The 13,172-nt window shown below is 46.9% G+C and overlaps 1 long non-coding RNA gene across 1 annotated transcript in view; it reads right to left on the reverse strand.

Annotated features, from left to right (window-relative positions):
- Positions 1 to 1,159: 1,159 nt before the first annotated feature.
- Positions 1,160 to 13,172, reverse strand: part of LOC119472956 — a 55,738-nt gene continuing 43,725 nt past the window's right edge. The window contains exons 4-7 of the long non-coding RNA XR_005202122.1: positions 10,795 to 10,987; positions 9,906 to 10,165; positions 2,333 to 2,489; positions 1,160 to 1,515 (exon numbers count right to left, since the gene is read on the reverse strand). This is a non-coding gene — a long non-coding RNA (uncharacterized LOC119472956). The remainder of the gene's footprint in view (positions 1,516 to 2,332; positions 2,490 to 9,905; positions 10,166 to 10,794; positions 10,988 to 13,172) is intronic.

A 13,172-nucleotide genomic window follows, 5' to 3' on the forward strand; every position in this document is an offset into this window, starting at 1 on the left:
ATTCACATTTTAATCAAAACAGGATTGCATAGAAACATACGTCCATACGAAAACCAGTACCCAATGTTTATGGTGGCTTTCTTCTTAATTGCTAAAAACTGGTAACGACCTAAATGCCTGTCACCAGACGAAGGGATGAACAAACTGTGCTGCATCCACACAACGGTGGTACCACACAGCAGCAGAGAGGGACAGTCGACGGACACATAAGCAACTCAGGTCTCAGGGGTATCGCACCGAGCTGGAGAGGCCAGCCACAAGCCACTGCACGCTATATGATTCCATGCATATGTGGCATTCTGGGAAAGGCAAATCTCCAAGCAGTGAGAAGGTATCAGTTTTTGCCAGGGTTTGGGGTGTGGGGAAGAGGATGGATTATTAAGAAGCACAGGGGAATGTTTTGGGGTGATGAAAATGTTCTATGTCTTTTTTTTTTTTTTTTGGAGACAAATTTCACTCTTGTCACCCAGGCTGGAGTGCAATGGCGCGATCTCACCTCGGATCACTGCAACCTCCACCTCCCAGATTCAACCAATTCTCCTGCCTCAGCCTCCTGAGTAGCTAGGATTACAGGCACCTGCCACCACGCCCAGCTAATTCTTGGATTTTTAGTAGAGACAGGGTTTCATCATGTTGGTGAGGCTGGTCTCAAACTCCTGACCTCAGGTGATCCTCCTACCTCAGCCTCCCAAAGTGCTGGGATTACAGGTGTGAGCCACCATACTTGGCCAAGGTTCTATGTCTTAATTGTGGTACTGGTTGCAGACATTTACATTCATCAGAATTCACAGAACCATCCACCTTAAAGCGGTGAATTTGCTGAATAGAAATTATACCTCAAAGACCAGATGTTTAAAAACCCTTTGTGTTTTGTGAGCTTCAACACTTGCCCACTGGGAACCACAGAAGCATTGCCTAATTTGTTGAAAGCACTGCTGCCGTAACTTCATCACGTGGGGAGAAGTGATGCTTTCACACTGTCTTCATCTGCTCAGGCCACCATTACACAACGCCATAGACTGGGCCGATTGATCAACACACATGTATTTCCCACAAAGGAGGCTGGAAGTCCAAGACCCAGGTTCCTGGGGAGGGCTCTCTTCCTAGCCTGCAGGTGACCAGTGCCTGCTATGTTCTCTTATGATCCTTCCTCAGTTTCTGTACCAGAGGAGTCAGAGGGACAAGTGGGCATCCATCTTATAGGTGTCCTCATAAAGACACCATCCTATCAACCAGGACTCCACCCTGTATCTCAGTTAACCTTAATAGCTTCCTCGGTGGCCCCCTCTCCAATTATAGCCAGGGTTAGAGCTTCAGTGTGCAAACTGATGGGCCACACAAATCTTTGTCCATAACAAATGTCCAGCGGACAGGACACTCGGGTGCCCTAAGGCTGCAGGAGCTGAGGGTGATCTTGCTCAGGTACTTCTGGTTGGTAACTGCTGTGTGGGAAAAAGTCTGTCTCTCCTGGCTGGTGTCAGGAGAGACCAGGCTGAAGCCATGCAATGACAGAACCTGTGCCGGGAAGAAAGTCCTGTTTGAGACTGACCTGAAAGCTCTCCCAGGGGAAAGAGCAGGTAAGCGTGGCTCCTTGAAGGTCCAGAGGGAGAATGGGCTTCCCTGAAAGAGCTCACTGGGGCTGCACAGGGAGGGAATGAAGGGGTGGATGGGACAGGGACAGGAGGGAGGGCTGCAGCTCTGCCTGACACTAGCCCCTCTGCCCAGCAGTTCACAATTGAACCCTAGCCCCCTCCAAGGCTGAAGAGAGGGTCCCCCTAATTTGCTGTGGCTCTGGGGACCAGAGGCCCTGCTGGGATGTCCTGGTAAGCAAGGGGTCACTTGGGGTCTGTGCTCTGAACTTCAGGCCAGGGATCGTGCGGAGTCAGGGCAGGACTTGACTTGAGGGCCTGTGGTTCTTCACCACTCTCTGCATGCTAGTTTACGTTCCAGTGGCATCTGCGGCCAGTGAAAGCCACACGTCAACACAAGCTGTGGTAGGAGAGGGGAGCTATTTGGGGCAGGAGGCAGACTAAGAACTAGACTCTGCTCCCCGTGGGTTTCAGCCCATTTCTTTTCCCTTTTGGGTTTCAGCTGTGTCCTAATTCTTCCCTGCACAGGGCAGTTGGATCTTTGCACGCAGCACAGCAGAGGTGCAACTCCTGAGGTAGCCATTCCACCCTGGGCAGGGCGGCCAGGTGGGGGCCCCGGACTTGTGTCCAGGAGGGCACTGTCTGTGTGCCATGGTCCATCAGCCTCTTGGAGATGAAACCCACATGCCCCCAAGAGGGGCACATGATGCCAACTTAGAGTTCAGCATCGCATCACTCCTCACCTTCTCCTGGACCCTGCCCTGATTTTCCGAATCTCCCTCCAGCCCTCTGCAGTACAAATGAGGAGGTCGATGACTCTGATACCAGCAGGCCTGGGGCGTTAAGATGGCTCGAAGCATATCAGTTAGGAAAAGCTCCAGAAGGAAACAGGATTCTACTCTGAAACTGCAAAAGAAGGCATTTTAATAAAGGAACTGAAAGGTGTGGGCATTGTAAAGGGATTCAGCGAAGGAGAACAAGGTGTCCAGAGTTGAAGAAAAGCAGTATGCCATAGGGGAAGATATTGTCATTGGAATCCAGTGAGGACCACAAGTGCAGAGGAGGGACGACCCAGCCAGTGGCAGAACAATGGCCCAAACAGGAAGGTGACAGGGAAGACATACCCCAACGCCCTCCCTTCCTATCCTGTTACTTTCTGTTAATACTTGCTGAGGACAAGCCAAGTGGCATTTAGAATCCCCGGTAATTCAGTCCCAAGGAGCCAGCATCCCAGGACCCAGGAGAGTCCAGCACATGGGTCTGTACTGGGGAAATGGGAGACAAATGGAAAATAATGGTTCAGTGTCATCAAATGGAGAACAATGGTCATTCCCACAGAGGACGGAGTTGACAGCTATGAGCTGTTCTGATGTTAGGACTGATAAAGACACCACACTACCTACTATTAAGCCTTATCATGTACAATATACTGTTCCTAGGACTTTGCAAGTGTTACCTCACTTAAGCCTCATAGCAACCACATGAAGGAATCACTCTTCTTGTTTTCCACCTTGATAGTAGGTCAATATGCCAGATATAATACACTGATTTTTAGCACCATCTCTGCCTTTCTTAATCTCCCAGGTATTGCAGAGGCTGAAAGCTTAAAAGCTATGTTTCTCAGGATCCCAGCAGGCTTCCAATTTAGATTCTCAGCCAAGTTTTAGGAGGCAGAGGAAACAGAGCAATCATTTTCTCATGGCAGCTGTGTGCAGGCATGCAAATTTTAGCAGATGGCAGTCATGAGGTTTTGCCATTAACTTTGGGTCTTTTCCTGCAAATCATCCTAATTTTCTCATTTGCAGGGGGTTCCAATGATTCCTTTAGTTGACTGAGCTCCTGAAAAGAAGCAACTGATTTTCCTGACCTTGGAATCAAGCACTTTTGATGGTTTTAGAACTATTCATTTTCGTGCATTAAATACCTTTCTGTTTGAGATACATAGGCCATTTTCTATTTTCTTGACAGAATCCTGACTGATAAAGTACCTAGTACTGAAAGTTGCTCCAGGAAATACAACTGCAAAGATGAAGGGAAATCTAAGATTCAGTGTCAGGCATGGATTAGCTTGAGGCCAGTAACGACCTCATGCTAGTGGAAAATGGGTTTCTGGAAAAAGACATTGCATGCAATGTCTTCAGTTATGACCTGTCATTCATGGTATCAATTACTTGTTAAAAGAGACCAAGCACTTTTTTGATAGGATTTTCTGGTGGAAGAGATAAATACAAGGGTTAAAGTTACTGAATGCAATGGAAAATTTACAGAAAACATACAAAACAAAATACCCCGACAATCTCAGGGCTTCAAAATTTCAACTCAGAGGCATAAGTCAAAAGCATCAGAGAAACTTCTACAACTGCCTCTGAAAGAATCTCTTATCGTAGTGGAAATCAAACCCAGAGTTGTTCCTGCAGGTGGCAGAATTACAACCAAACTTGAATTCACTGCCTCTTTAGGTGCTTATATGAAAGGTGATTAATTGGGAAGGACATTGACCAGGAATATTGCATTGGGACACTTGGGTGTGTTAAGATGAATCAATGTACTTCAAAACCTTAAAGCCTACTGTGCTGCCCTTCCTTTCCTTTCTGGGAATCTAGTCCTTTCTTGCTTGAAGACTTTGTAAAGACTCATCTGAAGAAAGTACTTTCCCAGGGAATGTGGATTCTCCCACATGCACTACCCCCCATCACCCTCCCATGGCAGTCAGTAGAGTCATCCCAGCAGAATTCATAGAAATCAGTTCAAATCTGACCCAGGAGAAGATAGAAAACACACTAAAAGAACCACAACATTCTGCTAATATATATTTGTAGAAACCTGAGGATTATGTGCAAGAATGAATTCTAAGGGACTTAGGAGAGAGACAAAGTAAAATCTGATTTGACTGAGCCAGATTTATCAGTCTAGGTGCACTTAAGAGAAATTCTGAATTCAGTGGTTTACCTAGAGCAGCTGGAAGTAGCTCTGTTTGGTTGAAGGACTAAAACAAATGGCCTATATTAAACAGAATTGCTTTCCAGCATATAAAAGAAGGAATCTAAAGTCTTAGATAACAATGCCAGAATGAAAGAAGAAGAAAAAAAAGAATGCCAGAATGGATTCCTAAATTGTGACCTGCTCCCTGATCCTTTAACTCTAGTTTATGAGATTCCTGAGAACACTTTGTGATATCAGGCATTGAAAAACACATCTCCAAGGTGAGCACCAGAATCCCTGGAGGGCCCTGCTGTGGCCATTGTCTGTAGGCTGGGGATAATGTAGCACGTACCCATCTGGTGGAAAATTGATTACCGTCGGCCCCTTCCGTCATAGTCAGCAGTTTTTCATCACAGGACTAGACATTTACTTACTCTGCCTATGGATGTGTCTCCCATGCCCACAAGCCTTTGCTGCCCTGTCACACAAAACTTACTAAATGCCTGGTTACTCATCACAGTGGTTTTGCATCTGGCATGACTTCTTACAAACGGATTAAAATGCAACAGAAGTGAGGCGATGCACTTGGTGCCCATGGGATTCACAGATCTTCCCATTGGCCCCACCACCTACATAAGCCGCATGCCTGACAGAACAGTGGAATGGCCCCATGAAGATTATGCAACTGAGCCTGTTGAGATCTCATGACCTGTGAGGCTCCAGGGCTCTTTTACCAAGTACAGTGTCTATTATGAAGCACATTCAATAGGAGCTGATTCATGTGTGGCCACAAAGCTTGGATTTGGGAATCAAGGGATAAGAATGGGACTGGCTTCATTTACAATTGCACCTAATGATCCACACGCAATAAAGTTTTGCTTCTTAACACTGCAACTTTGAGCTCTCGAGATTGAGAGGCCTTAGTTCTCAAGCGAAGAATGCCTCTACCAGGGAATACGATGGATTTATTGCATGGAGAGTTGAGACTGAGACCTGGCCATTTGGAGCTTTTTATACCACTGAGCCAACAGGCAAAGGAGGTTAGTGTACTGGTTGAGAATACTGACCCCAAATATTGAAGAACAGAGATTTGCGCCACACATGGGGACAAGGAGGAATATGTCTGAAATCCATTACATCCTCTGAGGATGCTCTTTGTATTTCATTATCCAAAGGGAGAAATCAGTGGAAAACTATAGCAACCCCATACAGGAAAAACCATCAAGAGCTCAGAAACAAACATCTGGTCACCCCAACAAGTAAAGAACCACAATCAGCCAAGGTTCAAGTTGGAAGAAGGAATTTACAAATGCCAACCGTGGCCTCAGGGTCAGCTGCAGACTGGAGAACAGTTGCAGCTGCCTGGGTTTTCATATGTGTCTTGTTGTGTATTTGTATGTATCAATTTCCCTTTTTTCCTTCCTTTCCCCAAGTGTTCAATGGGTTACATTGATTACTGATCTTTAGGAGGTGAGATTGTGCTGGCCATGGAGGAGGTGTACCTCCCAGATCTACTTCAAAAGAACCTGCTGCAGGAAGCATAGTGGGTGATGGCCTTCACCTACTCCTCCTCCAGATCCATCATAGCAGTCAGACCAAGACTGCTCTTCTGTGGAGTGGCTGAGAGTGGCAGGGGCCACTTTTTCTTGGGCCATTACTGTTCAACCTTCCACCATTTGCTCAGGAACTCCCATCAACCTGCTCCAGACTTTCTCAGACCTGCAATGGGGTCTGAAAATGCTCTGCCTCCTCCTGTTCCCAATAGTCTTTATCCTTGCCCGGCATTTCCCCAATAAATCTCTTTCACTTATGATTCAGTCTCAGCATCGACTCTTGGAGGACCCAAACTGACAGGGATGTGAAGCTGGGAGTGTGATTAAACAAGGAGGGCTGATTCTCACTCGAAGATGGATATGATGATTTATGAGACTGTTCAGAGGATCAGAGTGTTCTGTCTGTGTGGAGGATAGTTATATTGTATTAGGAGCATGCTGTTGTTACTATTCTTGTTTTCTAGAAATTGTAATGAAGAAGGTTGTGTGCATACACAGAGCAGCCAACTTGGTAGGCTTGCTAGATGGTGTCTATAGACACTCAAAATCCAGTTCCCCTAAATCCTAATTCCATATTTCTGGGTCATGTTGCAGCTGCCTTACTCTAGTATCCTGGCTATGATTTGGGGTCCAATGAGATGCACTCACTAATATCTGCAATGTACAATGCAGACAGTAGCAGTGCCAGCTAAAGCTGAGCTCTGGTGGAGTTGGATTTTTACAGTGACCTAACTCTTCAGCGTGGTATTTCCTCCTGGTCATCAGCTACAGTCTGAGGCAGCCTGGGGGAGAGAGGGTAGCCATGTTTCCCACCACCTCCCAACCATTGGCTGGGGTACCATCCTCTTGGCCTCAGGTCACAGACAAAATGACGTGACCTCATAAAATCCCTGGCAAGCTGGAGAAGCAGCCCTGCAAGCCAGGCTGCTCTTAAGATAAGGGTTTCTGAGGCCGGGCGTAATGGCTCATGCCTGTAATCCCAGCACTTTGGGAGGCTGAGGTGGGTGGATCACGAGATCAAGAGTTCAAGACCAGCCTGGCCAACATGGTGAAACTCCATCTCTACTAAACATACAAAAACTAGCAGGGTGTGGTGGCGGGCACCTGTAATCCAAGCTACTCAGGAGACCGAGGCAGGAGAATCACTTAAACCCAGGAGGCGGAGGTTGCCGTGAGCTGAGATTGCGCTGCTGCACTCCAGCCTGGTTGACGGGCAAGAGTCTGTCTCAAAAAAAAAAAAACAACCAAAAAACAAAAAAACCATAGAGGTCTGTTTACTAACCTAGAGCTGCTCTATCCTTTCATCCTTGTTCCCCTTTCAACCGTCTCTTGCAAGTACTAGTTTTGCCATTAAATGCACATTTTGTTTTGCAGAATGAGAAGAGCTTATAAATACTTCAATTTTTCTGTTTCTGTTTCACTCCTTTCCATTTCTTTCTACAAATTACAGTAAAATTTTAAAGATATAAAATGATATAAATAACACCATAACATAAAACACTGCAGAGTCAAGGCCCTCTGAGGATCTCTCATTTCTTCCAGCCATACGAATATCCTGAACTTTGCGTTTCTTTTCCCTTTGCAGTTGCTTAGTTTTTTCTACATCTGAATATATCCTTACACGTCTTTAAAATTTATAGAAATGTCACACTGAATACATTTTTCTGTAACTTGCCTTTGCACTGCATTGTGAGATTAAGCTATGTTGATCTGTTTAACTCCAGCTGATGTATGTAATCACCTGCTAATGACATTCTGTTGTTATAACAAAATTTATTCAGGTCTCTGATAATGAGTATCTAGATTGGTTTGTTTTTTTATTTATGAAGTTAGCAACTGTGTGCTTCTAATTTTTTATTATAAACTATGGTGCTACGAATATTCCTGTATATGCCACCTTCAAAATTTTAAAATTTTAAGTGTTTTAAAATTCAGTCATGTCAGGATACATTCTGAGAAATGTATGGTTAGGCAATTTCATTGCTAGGCACACAATATGGAATGAATGTATGCAAACCTAGATGGCCAAACCTACTACACACCCAGACCATATGGTATAGCATGTTGCTCTGACCACCATCATATATGCAGTTCATCACTGACCAAAATGGCATTCTGTGGCACATGCCTGTATTAACACTTGGGAGAAGTGAGTCCATGTCTCACTTCTGGGGGCTGGTGTAGATGCTACCCCATAGCAGATGCTCCACAGATGCTTGTGTGAGGATGGAAAGGGAGAGAAGAGAGAGAAGAAAGAGAAGGAAAAAGGGTGGGTCCAAAGCTTAGCAATCAGGTTTATCACCAGTAAACATGGTGGCCAGCAGCATTTGAGACCCCAGTCCTAGCAAAAAGGGGTACTGAGGAACCCACACCAGGGAGCGTCTCGCAGATCCTGAGATTACAGTGTAGGCCCTCCCCTCCTTTTCTGTCTCCTCCTGGATCCATGGAATAAATTGAGCTACAGACACAAACATACCAGGTCTTCCCCTGGAGCCAGCTCTTATGCCCCAGCTGAAGACACCCACTTGGAAGAGTCTCTGGGTTCCATAAATAGCACAGACCAGAGGTGCCCCGCTGTCTCCCTGGAAGGAGAAAAGGAAGAACAGTCTGCAATCAGTGGTACCTCCAGCAAAAGCATGCAGGGGAAAAGGGGAAGGTCCTCGTGTTGTAGGCTAGGGGTCCCCCATTTGGGAACCTAGAAAGTGTTGGGGTAAGTGGAAGGAGGAGGAGGCTGGGCAAGGGTTGAGTACCTTGCAGATGCCGTTGGTGCCTGGTTCCTTCCAGGCACAAATCATGTTCTTGGATAGCTGAGTTACCCTCTTGGCGCATTCTTTCTGGCTAATCTGCACCACTCTCAGCTTTTCCAGGTGCATGTTTAAGTCATCATATTGGTCTGAGAAACGGAGGAAGCTGGCGTGAGAGCAAGCCCTGCATCAGCCATCAGCAGCAACCAGCCCACACGTGATCAGCATGGAAGACTGAGAGGCCACCAGCATCCAGCAGATCACAAATTCACAGGGCGGGGGGACCTGGGGTGACTTCAGTCTCCTCTCCAGCAGCCCCACCGAGCAGTTTCTCTACTAAATGTGCTTCCTGTGGGAAGCTCACTCCCTCCAGAAGCAGCCCACAAAAGCCCCAGCCTCAGTCCCTGCCAGGGAAACTTAGAATGAAGGTCCTCCCTGCTCCCACCACCTCTCCACAGCCAGGCTTTATCCCATGCAGAGGATCAGAGCAGCCCAGCCTCTGAATTGGTGTTGGCCAGCATCTTCACCAAGCCAAATGGAGAAACCAAGAAAACACACCTGGTCATGCCATTTTGTCAGAAGGAACGGACCACAATGCTAGGGGAACTCCTGGCCTTCTCCTCACTACACTCCCACCCTCCCAGAGATCCCTAGCCAAGCAGCCTGGTGCCCAGAGGGAAAGGGGTGGAGTCATCAGTAATGGAGCTTAATTGGAGAATCACTGTCTTACAGCTATACATGGGGTGGCCAACAGATGGGGAGATGGCCATCGTGAAACAGCCACAGGTGGGAAGATCCAAACTGGCTTATTATGCTTTTGGCCCCACAAAAATGATCATCGCTCTCCTATTTTGAGATTCTTCTATGTCCTAGGCTTTTACTGGGGACCTCACTTAATTTAATCCCCACAACTTATTTGAGGAGGCATTCCTGACATGCTGCAGGTGAGAAAGCTGAAGGTGAGGAAGGTGAAGGAGCTCAAGAGAGAGAAAACCACGATTCAGACCCGAGCCTTCCCACACCCAAAGCTTCATGCTCTCTAGCCCGGGGCACCCTACATTTGGGCTTTCTATGGGTACTGAAGAGAGGGCACGTACCATACCCATTGGTTGTTACCCACTCTGCCACCCAACACCGGTCCCAGGTCCTCTCCTCCTCCTGCAGGCAGACAGGCATTTTGAAATTGGTGAATTGCACTGGCGTGGCGAGTAGAAGCAGAGAGAGGTCACTGTCGAGATGGGGTGCTTTGTAATCTTTATGAATAATGACCTTCCGCACTTGCTTTCTCTCTGAGTAGATGTTGCTGAATGTTCTTGTTCCCATGACCACGGTGACATTTACCACTGCCATGTCTAATCTAAAGAATGAATACGAAAACACCTATCCTAACAAGGGTGACAGTGCAATTCACATTCGTAGACACATTTGTAAACAGTGAGTTCACAACTAACTAAGGAGAAGTCCAGAGCAGTGGGTGAGCTACGGTGATCCAGAGCAGGGCTAGGACCAGATAGATAGGAATCAGGGGCTCATACTCTGAAAAACCTCTGAACCAGTGGGTTGTCAGCCCAGGAAAACTCCCCTGACCAAAAGAAGAGGAACGAGAGATGAGATTGTGAACTCTTTGAGGACAGGGACCTTGGCAGTCTTGTCAACTCCTATGTCCCAGCACTTGGAACAGTACATAGTAGGTGCTCAATGGGAAGGTGTTCAATCAGGGACTCCAGTGTGCTGTCTTCATACGCAGATGACAGACAGGAGAGTGTATTGATATACTGGGTGGGTAGCTCTGACTAGCAGCCCACCTTTGATATAGTTGGCTAAATAAAGAAGGGAGAGTGGGTGTAGGCAGAGACCCTGAAGTACAAAGCCAATGCAACACTCTGCACAGGGAACCTAGGGCTTCACAGGCCTGCGCACCGGCCTATTGATCTGCCCAGCCCAGACAATACGTTGACAAGGCAGGATGTAAATGAGGATACTTACAGGGTTCTTGAGAAGCAGTGTGCAGCTGTCAGAACCCACCACCGGTGTATGATTGAGCCTCCACAGAGGTGTTTCTGAGACATCTGGATACTCACTTGCCACGGAAACTCACCATTCTGGACTTGAAGCCGCTCATGAAATGGTAGCCACGAGGAGTTTGGAAAGGCAGGCCTGTAGCCACATTGAACGTTTTCTGAAAGAGAAAGGAAAGAGCCATTTGTACATGAGAAGCACAGAGAGGCCCCTATCCCTTATTACCAGAATCTTCCCAGCTAAGCCCAGTGCTGAAAGCTGAGTGAGGGGCCACAAGCAGGCTGAGGATGCGGGGAGCTCAGAAAACACCAGCAATCTGCATCCTTGTCAGTGTCCATTCCTCACAGCCACAGAGAGCTGGGAGACATGGGGAGTCTGGGCAGGGCTCCGTCAGAGGCACACGGGGTAACGGTGGCCATGGGGATACACCAAAGATACACAGCGTCCACTCAGGAGATGGAAACCTTGCAGTGACTTGAACAAGGAAAGTTTAACAGGAAGAATCACAAACGAGGGAATGACTACAAAGCATCAGGAGCACTCTACGATACAGCAGGGCAGGAGGAGAGTATCTGAGGAGGAGCCAAATTTGGCAGGGGAGCCCCTACCCAGGAACGGGACTCACAACACATTGGAGAACGTATGTGCAAGCCCAGTGGAAGGCAAAGACATTTGCCTGGTTGCTCCAGGCCAGAGTTGATCCCCTTTCACTAGAGAAACAGAAAGAATCCCTCTGGAGTGCAGGTGTCCAGGACTGGTGCAGCACACAGGTGCCTGCAGGGAGCTTGTCAGGAGCCTGCCCACTGGCTAGGGGGTGCAAGACCTGGGATGTGTGTGTCCGCCTTGGGACGCCGCAGTGAGAAGGTACAGAGGGCTCAGGGGGTTTTGAGGCTGATCCAAGAGAAAGATATGACCACGAGGCGGTAGCAGCACACACGTTTCATTTGGGAAATGCTCTCGGAGGCTGCACGCAGGGGAAGCCCTTTACAGCCTGAGACTATGTGGAGGTTACGGCAACACCATCCAGAAGAAGAAGAGGACAAGGGAACTTCTAAGGAAAGAGGACTCTGACAGGGGGCTTACTTGTCCGGGTGATGTGGTTCACTGGCACTGTGGGGAGTCTCTGGGTCAGAGAGCTCCCATGGGTGGCAGTGGCTTGGGGTCTGTTAGAGCCTCAGGCTTCATGTTACCTGTGGCTAGCAGATGTTGGGTGCAGTTTCACAGAGTATCCAAAGAAGGTGAGCTTTAGATGGCTAAACATCTACTTATTTAGATTATGTTCAAAATAGCTGGATGTGTAAAACCTTGAGTTTGACACCAGCAGGCTTTTGAGCTAATGAGAAGACTGCCATGAAGAAATTGGCAAGCTAAGGGCCATCCTTGGCTCATTTGTAGAACAGATAACTGAACAGGGGACAGGGCTTGAACTCACTGAGAGAAGCATGGCGGAGCTGAGCACCAGCAAGCATTCCTCACATGCTGTGGGCAACCACACCACAGGGCAAGAAGCAGCAAACAGAAGCATGCTGGACTGGACTGGAAAGAAAGGCCCTTTCCACCTGCAGTATCCTTCCAGCATCTAATGCTGAGAAAGCTTAATGTTGTGCTTGCTATAAAGAAAAATTTCTTAGAGGGTCCAGCTGCATTACTGCAGAGCAGGTAACGAAGGATGGGTTTGGATCTCAGAGGCAATAAATTGTAGGACCCAATTTATAGGGATCTAAAGAAAGCCTGTAGGGGGCTGGGGGTCACAAAAGACATGCACAGTAAAGGACATGGTCACTGTGGCCACCAGTCTCCAGCAAATTCCATTCCCTGAAGGACTGCTGGAAACAACCCAGGAAAATGAGAAGCAAAGAGAGATTTGGCACAGACATAATAAATATGTATTCTTTTTTAAAGGGACAGGGATAGGAAAAACAGTAACATTTACTAGATGAAATTCTAACTAGGAAAATGTTACCCAGAACAAATAAAAAAAATCTGAGTAGATATTTTGCCATAAATCATTAAAAAAAAAAACCTTATAAAGCAATCATCTATGTGAAAGAAAATTATAAATTAGAAACCACAGGGAGAAGTTATAAGAAAACACAAGGAGAAAATGAGAAAACAGGAGATGAGGCATGAGCTGGCAGACGTCAGGCTAGAAACGAAAAAATGAAATGACAAAAATTCCTTGGACAGCATAGTAAGGGATAAAGAGTAGAGAAGCAATGAAAATAAATAAAAACAGAGTTTAAAAGAGAGATTTTTGTGTGAATGTAATTTTTAATTTGGGGGGGATAAATACCTAGATAGGGACTGCTAGGTCACGTGGTCAGTGCACACCCAACCTTTTACAA

Source organism: Cebus imitator, unplaced genomic scaffold (assembly GCF_001604975.1).
Source record: "Cebus imitator isolate Cc_AM_T3 unplaced genomic scaffold, Cebus_imitator-1.0 Scaffold125, whole genome shotgun sequence".
Classification (NCBI taxonomy): Eukaryota; Metazoa; Chordata; class Mammalia; order Primates; family Cebidae; genus Cebus; species Cebus imitator.